Raw genomic sequence first — 7698 nt, forward strand, 5'->3', positions numbered from 1 at the left:
AACAGATAAACAGAAACAAATTCATACATATTCCTAATTATGCTTAAATCATAAACAGAAATCAGAGTTCATACTTGATTATACATGGTACCTCCAATAGCGCTAACAAATCAATATAGGGCATAGTTGTTAGTTCCATAATGGAACCTCTGGTATCGGAAACTTGTAACATAGTTAAACCACAGTATTATTACCCCTGGGCAAGGGCCATAAGACCACAGTATTACGACCCCCAGGTAAGGCCCTTGTGCTAAGGATGCCATAAATACTTATATATATATGGACAATCATTCATTAATTCAAAACGTATTGTCACATCATGTCATTATAGTACGCTTAACAAAGACAGAACAATTTACATTCTAACATGGGTTACATAATGATGTTAAACCTTTGCATTCATGTCGTAGATTCTAAACGACCTCGGGTCCATACGTAACACAACAGAATAATCTTGGATTTATACAGATACCATTGTTCAAGGATGAACATAAGTTCCATTTATTCTTTAAGAAGTAACGTAGTATGCTGATAAATAACAGAGGGTTAATATTTGTTATTGACAAAAACAAAAGGATTCCAAAGTCATACCAATGTGCGCAAATCTTCTAATGTTCATATAAGTTCACATTAATTCCCAATCGTCATAAATGTTTGTGTAACACTTACGAAGAATAGAGTGTTAGTGACAATAATTATCAACGGTAAATAAAATATACTTTTCTGTACTGCTACTCACAGTGTGCTGGTGGAGCATTTCTTCCTCCCGAAGCGTGTCTTACACACATATGAAGTCACACATTAATTCTCTTTTCCTTATTAAATCGTTTCCTGATTCTCTTTACTTCGACTGAATTTACAGACATTAAAACAATATGAAATACAGATTTCGACAATATTAGAGGGTCTAGCACGCAAAACGGAGCATGTCATGTTTTTCAGCTTGGGCCCCACGTGCGGCTGTGAGCCCCGCACGTGTGGCAGTGGTGCCCCACACGTGCTTTTTAAGCAGAACCCAAACTCAAAATTTCCCATTTTCCCGCACGTGCGGCCATTTTCCCGCACGTGCGGCGATTGGTCCCGCACGTGCGGCCATGACCCCCGCACGTGCGGCGATTCTGCACACTTTGGCAGTTCGAAATTCAACCTACTCTTCACTTAGCCAATTTAACTTGAAGCACAATTTGAAAATAAAATTCATGCAATATCATGGTTTAATCTTACAATAACATGATTTATATCACAAGAATTACAAGTTACAATCCAATTGAATTACTTCTTCACATGAACACACCCATAAACATACTTAACTCTCTTTTGCATATAACATCACTTATGTAAAATTAGGTAAGTTCTATATGAGAAATCAAACAATAAAAGATAGTCCTTTTATCTATGCATAACCAACACAATTCTAATCACCTACACAACAAAATATAAACCAATCTAAGCCATGATCATACACTAAATTCAATTTCATGTTCTAAGTTACACAATTGTGAAGGAACCTTACTCAAATTCAAGAGAGAGGTTACAGGAGATGAGTAAACTTACCTTTTAGCTTAAATCTCACAAATTCCCTCTAAATTACCCAATCCTTGATCTTGATAAAGCTTCCTTCTAGATCCTTTCTCTCTACTCTCACTATCCTCTCTCGGGAGATATTTCTTGAGCTAGGATCTTAAGTCAAATAGTTAAAGAAGCACATATATATATAAGAAATGAATAGGACAAAAATCAATCGTTTAATCATCCCAAATTGAAATTTCACAGAAATGCTTATTATTACTTAAAAATTATGCTGATTCTAATTATAGAATCAATTTCAGATTATCAAGTCTCTAAGGCCCTCAATTTCTGATTCAAACACTAGAATTGTAACATATAGTTCTCATATTAAATAGATGCACATCTATAAGCATACGATTCACTTCTTTAAACTTACTTTCACATGAAATTTCACAATAAGCATACAAATGCACAGAATAGGGGACTAAAAGTGTACCAGAAAACATGTACGAGTGTCGGGTTATTACAGCTGCTTTCTTGGATATGGGTGTAGCAACCCACATTTATGTAATAGTCATGTTCATGAACATTGGTATGATTACGACTCGTTAAGCTTGCATTTTGCATGTTTATGACTTGTTTTGGCTAAGTAAGGTCCATGCCTTGTTTTGTGGTTATGTGAATTTGCCTAAGTGTTGTGTGCATGCTTGTTTCCTTCCTTGGTGTCTCAAGCCTAGGTTATGTTAAGCCGAAGTCATGCCAAGCCTAGGTTACGTTACGTCTAGATCATTCCAAGCCGAGGTCATCTTCAGTCTAGAAGTATCTTGGAACCCCTTTGTTTGACCTCCACCCTCGCCCTGAAATATTGGCCGAGATGTCATTATCTAGGCCGAGGTGTGAACCACCAAGGCCGAGATGTGTATTATCTAGGCCGAGATGTTACCTTTGCACCTGAGTGATCTTGTCCTGGAGTGGCATGACCTAGACCGAGGTGTGGCACATCTAGGCCAAGGTGTAGCACAGCTTAGTCAAGTGTTGTCCTTCCTAGCCGAGGTCATTGTCACCTTAGTTGCCGAAGCTTTGTCCTTAGCCGATGTCATCATTTGCCGGAGTACCATTCCGGGTAGCTTGTTAGATACACTTTGTCATAGTCTTGTCTTGTCAATCTATCACCTTTTTGAAGAAAATGAACCAGCCGTTGCCACGTGTCCGAGCTGAGAGTTAAGTCAGCCCGCAGAGAGAGAAACCCATCATTTGTTCCTATACTTGTTTTGGAGAGGAGAGAGAAGCTCTAGAAGAGGGAGAAGAGTTCTTGAGAGAGAGTGGATTTCTAAGCTTGATTCCTTGAGATCAAACCGTTAGATCCGTGTTCTAAGGTTAGATTCTTGATCTGCTCATGTTGTTCTTTATGTTTATGTTATTGCATTGCATGATTGAATATGATTTGTAAGCCATGCATTGCTTTGAAGTTCAGTTTTAGAAAGAGAAAATGGCATTCATCTGTTCTTCAAGAAAAGTCATGTTTTGATCCGAAGGTTCATGCCTAGATCCATGTGTTTGTGTTTGTTTTCGCATGATTTGCAAGTATGGGTACCCAGGTCCATGTTTTCGAACTCATAGCATGAAATCCCAGATTTTTGTAATAAAGAAGTTATGATTTTAGCATTCATGTTTTTCATGATCTTCATGTTCATATTCTTCCTGTTCTTCACGGGTGGAAACCCAGATCTCCAGACCTCACTTCCCGAGGTGTAGTCACCGAGATCACTCTCACCTAGACCTTACGCTTAGGCCAAGCATCGTATCTCACCTTGGCCTACCTTGCATGATCACTTACGCCTTTAGTTGTCTTGTGCGCACCTCGGCATGCAGCCGCACGCCGAAGCCTAGGTAGCCACACCTCGGCCAGGAGGTGTGGGACCTCGGCAAAGACCTGGTTGGTACCCAGCATGTCTTTCTGACATGTAAAACAGTGTTTTGACTGCCAACATGTTTTCCCGAGATCATTTGCATGCATGTGAGACCTGTTTTGAGAAGTATGTTCAGTATGCTTTGCCATGTGTTTGTAGGACTTGGACCCTTGCCTTGATCCCGACGTCCCAAGAACTATGTGAGTGGTATTTCTAATAAAGTTATGTTATAACGTTTTGATAAAGCTTTGACTTGTTTTGGTAAAAGTATTTGTTAAGCATGAATGATATCCCCATTTTATGTATCAAGTATATTTGGATGGCAATGTATCAAGTAAGCTTTGTTTTGATGGCAATCTTTGAAAGTCCGTACGTGCCAGGGGACTTTAAGGAATTGTGGCAAAAGTCCGTACGTGCTAGGGGACTTTAAGCATTAGTAGCACATATGTGAAGTCCGTACGTGCTAGGGGACTATAAGCATTAGTAGCACACATGTGAAGTCCGTATGTGCTAAGGGACTATAAGCATTAGTAGCACACATGTTAAGTATGTAAGTTTTGAAAGACCAAGATTTGGTTGATGAACAAGATTTATCTCATGTTTTGTACAAGCTATGATAAGTATGGTTTTGACAAAGATATATTATGTATTGTTTTGAAAGACCTCGGGAATCATTCATTTAACCCCTTTATTACTTATACCATTCACTGAGTATCCAAGCTCACCCTCCCTATGTATATACGTAGGTATCAAGCAAGAAGTCGACTATGCCGAGATGTGTGTTTTGTATGCATGTTATGTCGGCAGTGAGGATGTCGGCAATCCTGAAGCTTTTGTATTTGAACATGTCGGCTTGAGAAGCCCTTTCGTTAAGATGTAATATGTATTTTTGTACTTCATTTCTTTATGTATTCAAGTTGTAAAGCTATGTAAAGATGTATGCCATTCCATTTGACTTATGCACTGCTCTTATAGACCACTTGTATTTTGGATTATTGCTTCCGCACTTGTAAGCCCCATAAATTATACTCTGATTGTGTGTGAATTTCTAGAGTTGGCCTTCGGTAATCTCGGATTACCGGCCATCACGGCACCAAACTACTAGGGGCAGTTTGGGGTCGTGACAATGGGATTGAACATAAAGGCTTTCACTGTTGGGATCCTCTCTCTAAACGTCTTCATATCTACCGCCATGTAGTTTTCTGGGAGCACAAAATGTTTTCCTCTCTCTCTTCCTTTCACTTACCTGCACTTTCCACTCCGGTCATCTTTTCTAATCCTTCTCTAGATCTCTTCTCTAATAATTTTGATACAGGTTTCTCCTTTATCGAGACGCCCTTGTTGATCCCTGATCCCGATAAGACTGCTCTCTCTGATGGTCCATCTCTCCTTGCACCTTCTAGTCCATCTCTTCCTTCTTCGCCAGCTCTTCTTCCTACCAATCCTTCTTCGGGTCGGTCGCACCAGGTAACTCAACCACCTATTCATCTTCGTGATTATATTGTTGGGTCTGCTGTCTTTTGTACTTATGAACCTACCTCCTATCGTGAGGCTTGTACTAATCCTCTTTGGCAGCAAGCTATGACTGATGAACTTCAGGCTTTGGACAAAACTCATACTTGGAATGCTGTTGATCTTCCTCCTAGCAAGACTGCAATTAGCTGCAAATGGGTCTACAAAATCAAGACTCATTCTGATGGCTCTATCGAGTGCTACAAAGCTTTTCTTGTTGCCAAGGGTTTCAACCAGGAATATGGCATTGATTATGAGAAGGCCTTCTTCCCTGTTGCTCGATTTACCTCTGTTCGCAGTTTGCTTGTTGTTGCTGCTGCTCGCCACTGGAAGCTCTTTCAGATGGATGTCAAGAATGCTTTCCTTAATGGTAATCTTCTTGAGGAGGTCTACATGTAACCTCCACCTGGGTCTACTTATCCCACTCATAAGGTTTGTAAACTACAGCGTGCCCTCTATGGTCTTAAGCAGGCACCCCGCGCTTGGTTTGCTAAGTTCAGTTCTACCATTTATGACTTCGGGTTCACCTCTAACTCCTATGACTCTGCTTTATTTATACGGACTACTCCTCATGGTACCACTCTTCTCCTTCTTTATGTGGATGATATGATTATCATTGGTAATGATGCAGTTGGTATTCTTCACCTCAAACGTTTTCTCCACCGTCAGTTTGAGATGAAGGACCTTGGTACTTTTAACTACTTCTTAGGCCTTGAAGTCTCCCATGATTCTACTGGTTCCTATTTATCCCAGGGAAAATATGCATCCGATCTTCTGGCCCGTGCTGGTCTTACCGATTGCAAAACTACCTCTACTCCAGTTGATCCTTAGATTTGTCTCACTCATCTTGATGGGATCTCCTCTCGGATGCTACTCTTTATCGCCAGCTCGTTGGCAGTCTTGTCTATCTCACTATGACTCGTCCTGACATTGTCTATGTTGTTCACATTGTTAGTCAGTACATGTCGGCTCCTCACACTCCCCACTATACTGCTCTACTCCGCATTCTTCGCTACCTCAAAGGCACTATGTTCCATGGCTTTCACTACTCTACTTCCTCCTCTCTTAAACTGCGTGCCTTTTTTGATGCTGATTGGGCTGGGGATCCTACGGATCGACGCTCCACCATGGGTTTCTATTTCTTCTTAGAGGATTCTCTTCTTACTTGGTGCAGCAAGAAACAATCCCTCACTACCCGCTCTAGTACCGAAGCTGAATACCGAGCTCTTATTGATACTACTCAGGAACTTCTTTGGCTTTGCTAGCTCCTTACTGATATGGGTGTTTCCTTTTCTGGCGCTACCTCTCACTATTGTGACAATCAGAGTGCTATTCAGATTTCTCACAATTATAGCGATCTTGGTCTTCCCTTTCCTTGTTTATTGCACTCCAGACTTGGTTCTGTGAATGTGTGGTTGTCATATTCTCATTTCTATCCTTTACTCTTTATATTTGAGTCTTGGGTTGTGTTGGGCAGGATTGGAACAAGTTGGTTGTGTTTTGAAACCAAAAGTTGATGCCCAGATTTTGGCCTTCACGCTTGAGCGGGGCTTTTCACGCTCGAGCGGGCCCTTGTTGTTGCTTCTCTACTCGAGCGGGCGTTTTGACGCTCGAGCGTGATTTTTCCTCTCTCAGTATTTTGTTTTGCAGGTCGTTGGATGCTCGAGTGTCCACTTTCACGCTCGAGCGGGGAGCATCGACTGCAAAACTTTTGGATGTGTGCATCGAGCATGAGTCTGTGTCTGACGCTCGAGCAGGGAGTTCCACGCTCGAGTGGGGCGACTTTTATATCAGTCCGAAAAGTGACTTTTTGGATCACTTTTCTTTGACCTTTTCTCTCTCTAACTTTTCAAAAACTCCATTGGAGAGCTCCTCACTCTAAAACATCAACTTCTCTCTAGGGTTTGATCTAGTTTGAGTGATCTTCTACCTTAGTGTCTTTGTAATAAGTGTAGAGCTTGGCTTGGGCTACATTTCCATCCGAAAATCTTGGGTTTTGGAGCATTTCGAAAATCTTCATCTTCTTCATTTGGTCTCATCTTTTGAGGTAGGGATAACTACTCATTTTTATGATCTTTGACATAAAATATTGGTCATTTTGATTTAATGTTGAAGTTGGGTGATTTTGGGTGTTAGGGTTTCAACTTGAATAAAGAGGGGTTTTGCTGTTTTGACCAATATATGTATATCTTGGGTCTTAAAATGAGCTTAGTGATGTTGTTGTTAATATTTGAGCCTTTGGGTCAATATTCATAAAATAGGGAGGAAAGCTCTAATTTTATATTATGAATTAATTTGCATAATTAATTTGGAAAGTCATGGAAATATGAATTTGAGTTGGAAATAATGAAATTGGCTTATCATGAGATTGAATGGTGGAGTTGGATTTATTAACCACTCACCTTTGAAAATATTGGTAATTTATCTGTTGAGGCATTTATTATCTGTTTGGAAATAATTGCTTTGGGCTATCGGTGGAGGATAGTCCTGATTGTTATAGACACTGCATGATGATTAGGTGAATTAAAACTAATCAATTGAATATGTCATTAAATGTGACGGTTGGAATAATACATCAAATTTGTGTATTGATTAAGCTTGTATATGATAAATGTTTATATACATTGCATTGTGTAGGAGGAGATAGGGGATGTACTTCACGATTTGGGAGGAGATAGTGGATGGACTCCTAAACCGGATATTATTTGGGAGGAGATAGGGGATGGACTCCATTGATACAGCGAATCTGTGTATCATTTGTGAAGTA

The sequence above is a fragment of the Camellia sinensis genome, chromosome 6, assembly GCF_055761805.1.
Source record: "Camellia sinensis isolate YWXY chromosome 6, ASM5576180v1, whole genome shotgun sequence".
NCBI classification, from domain to species: Eukaryota; Viridiplantae; Streptophyta; class Magnoliopsida; order Ericales; family Theaceae; genus Camellia; species Camellia sinensis.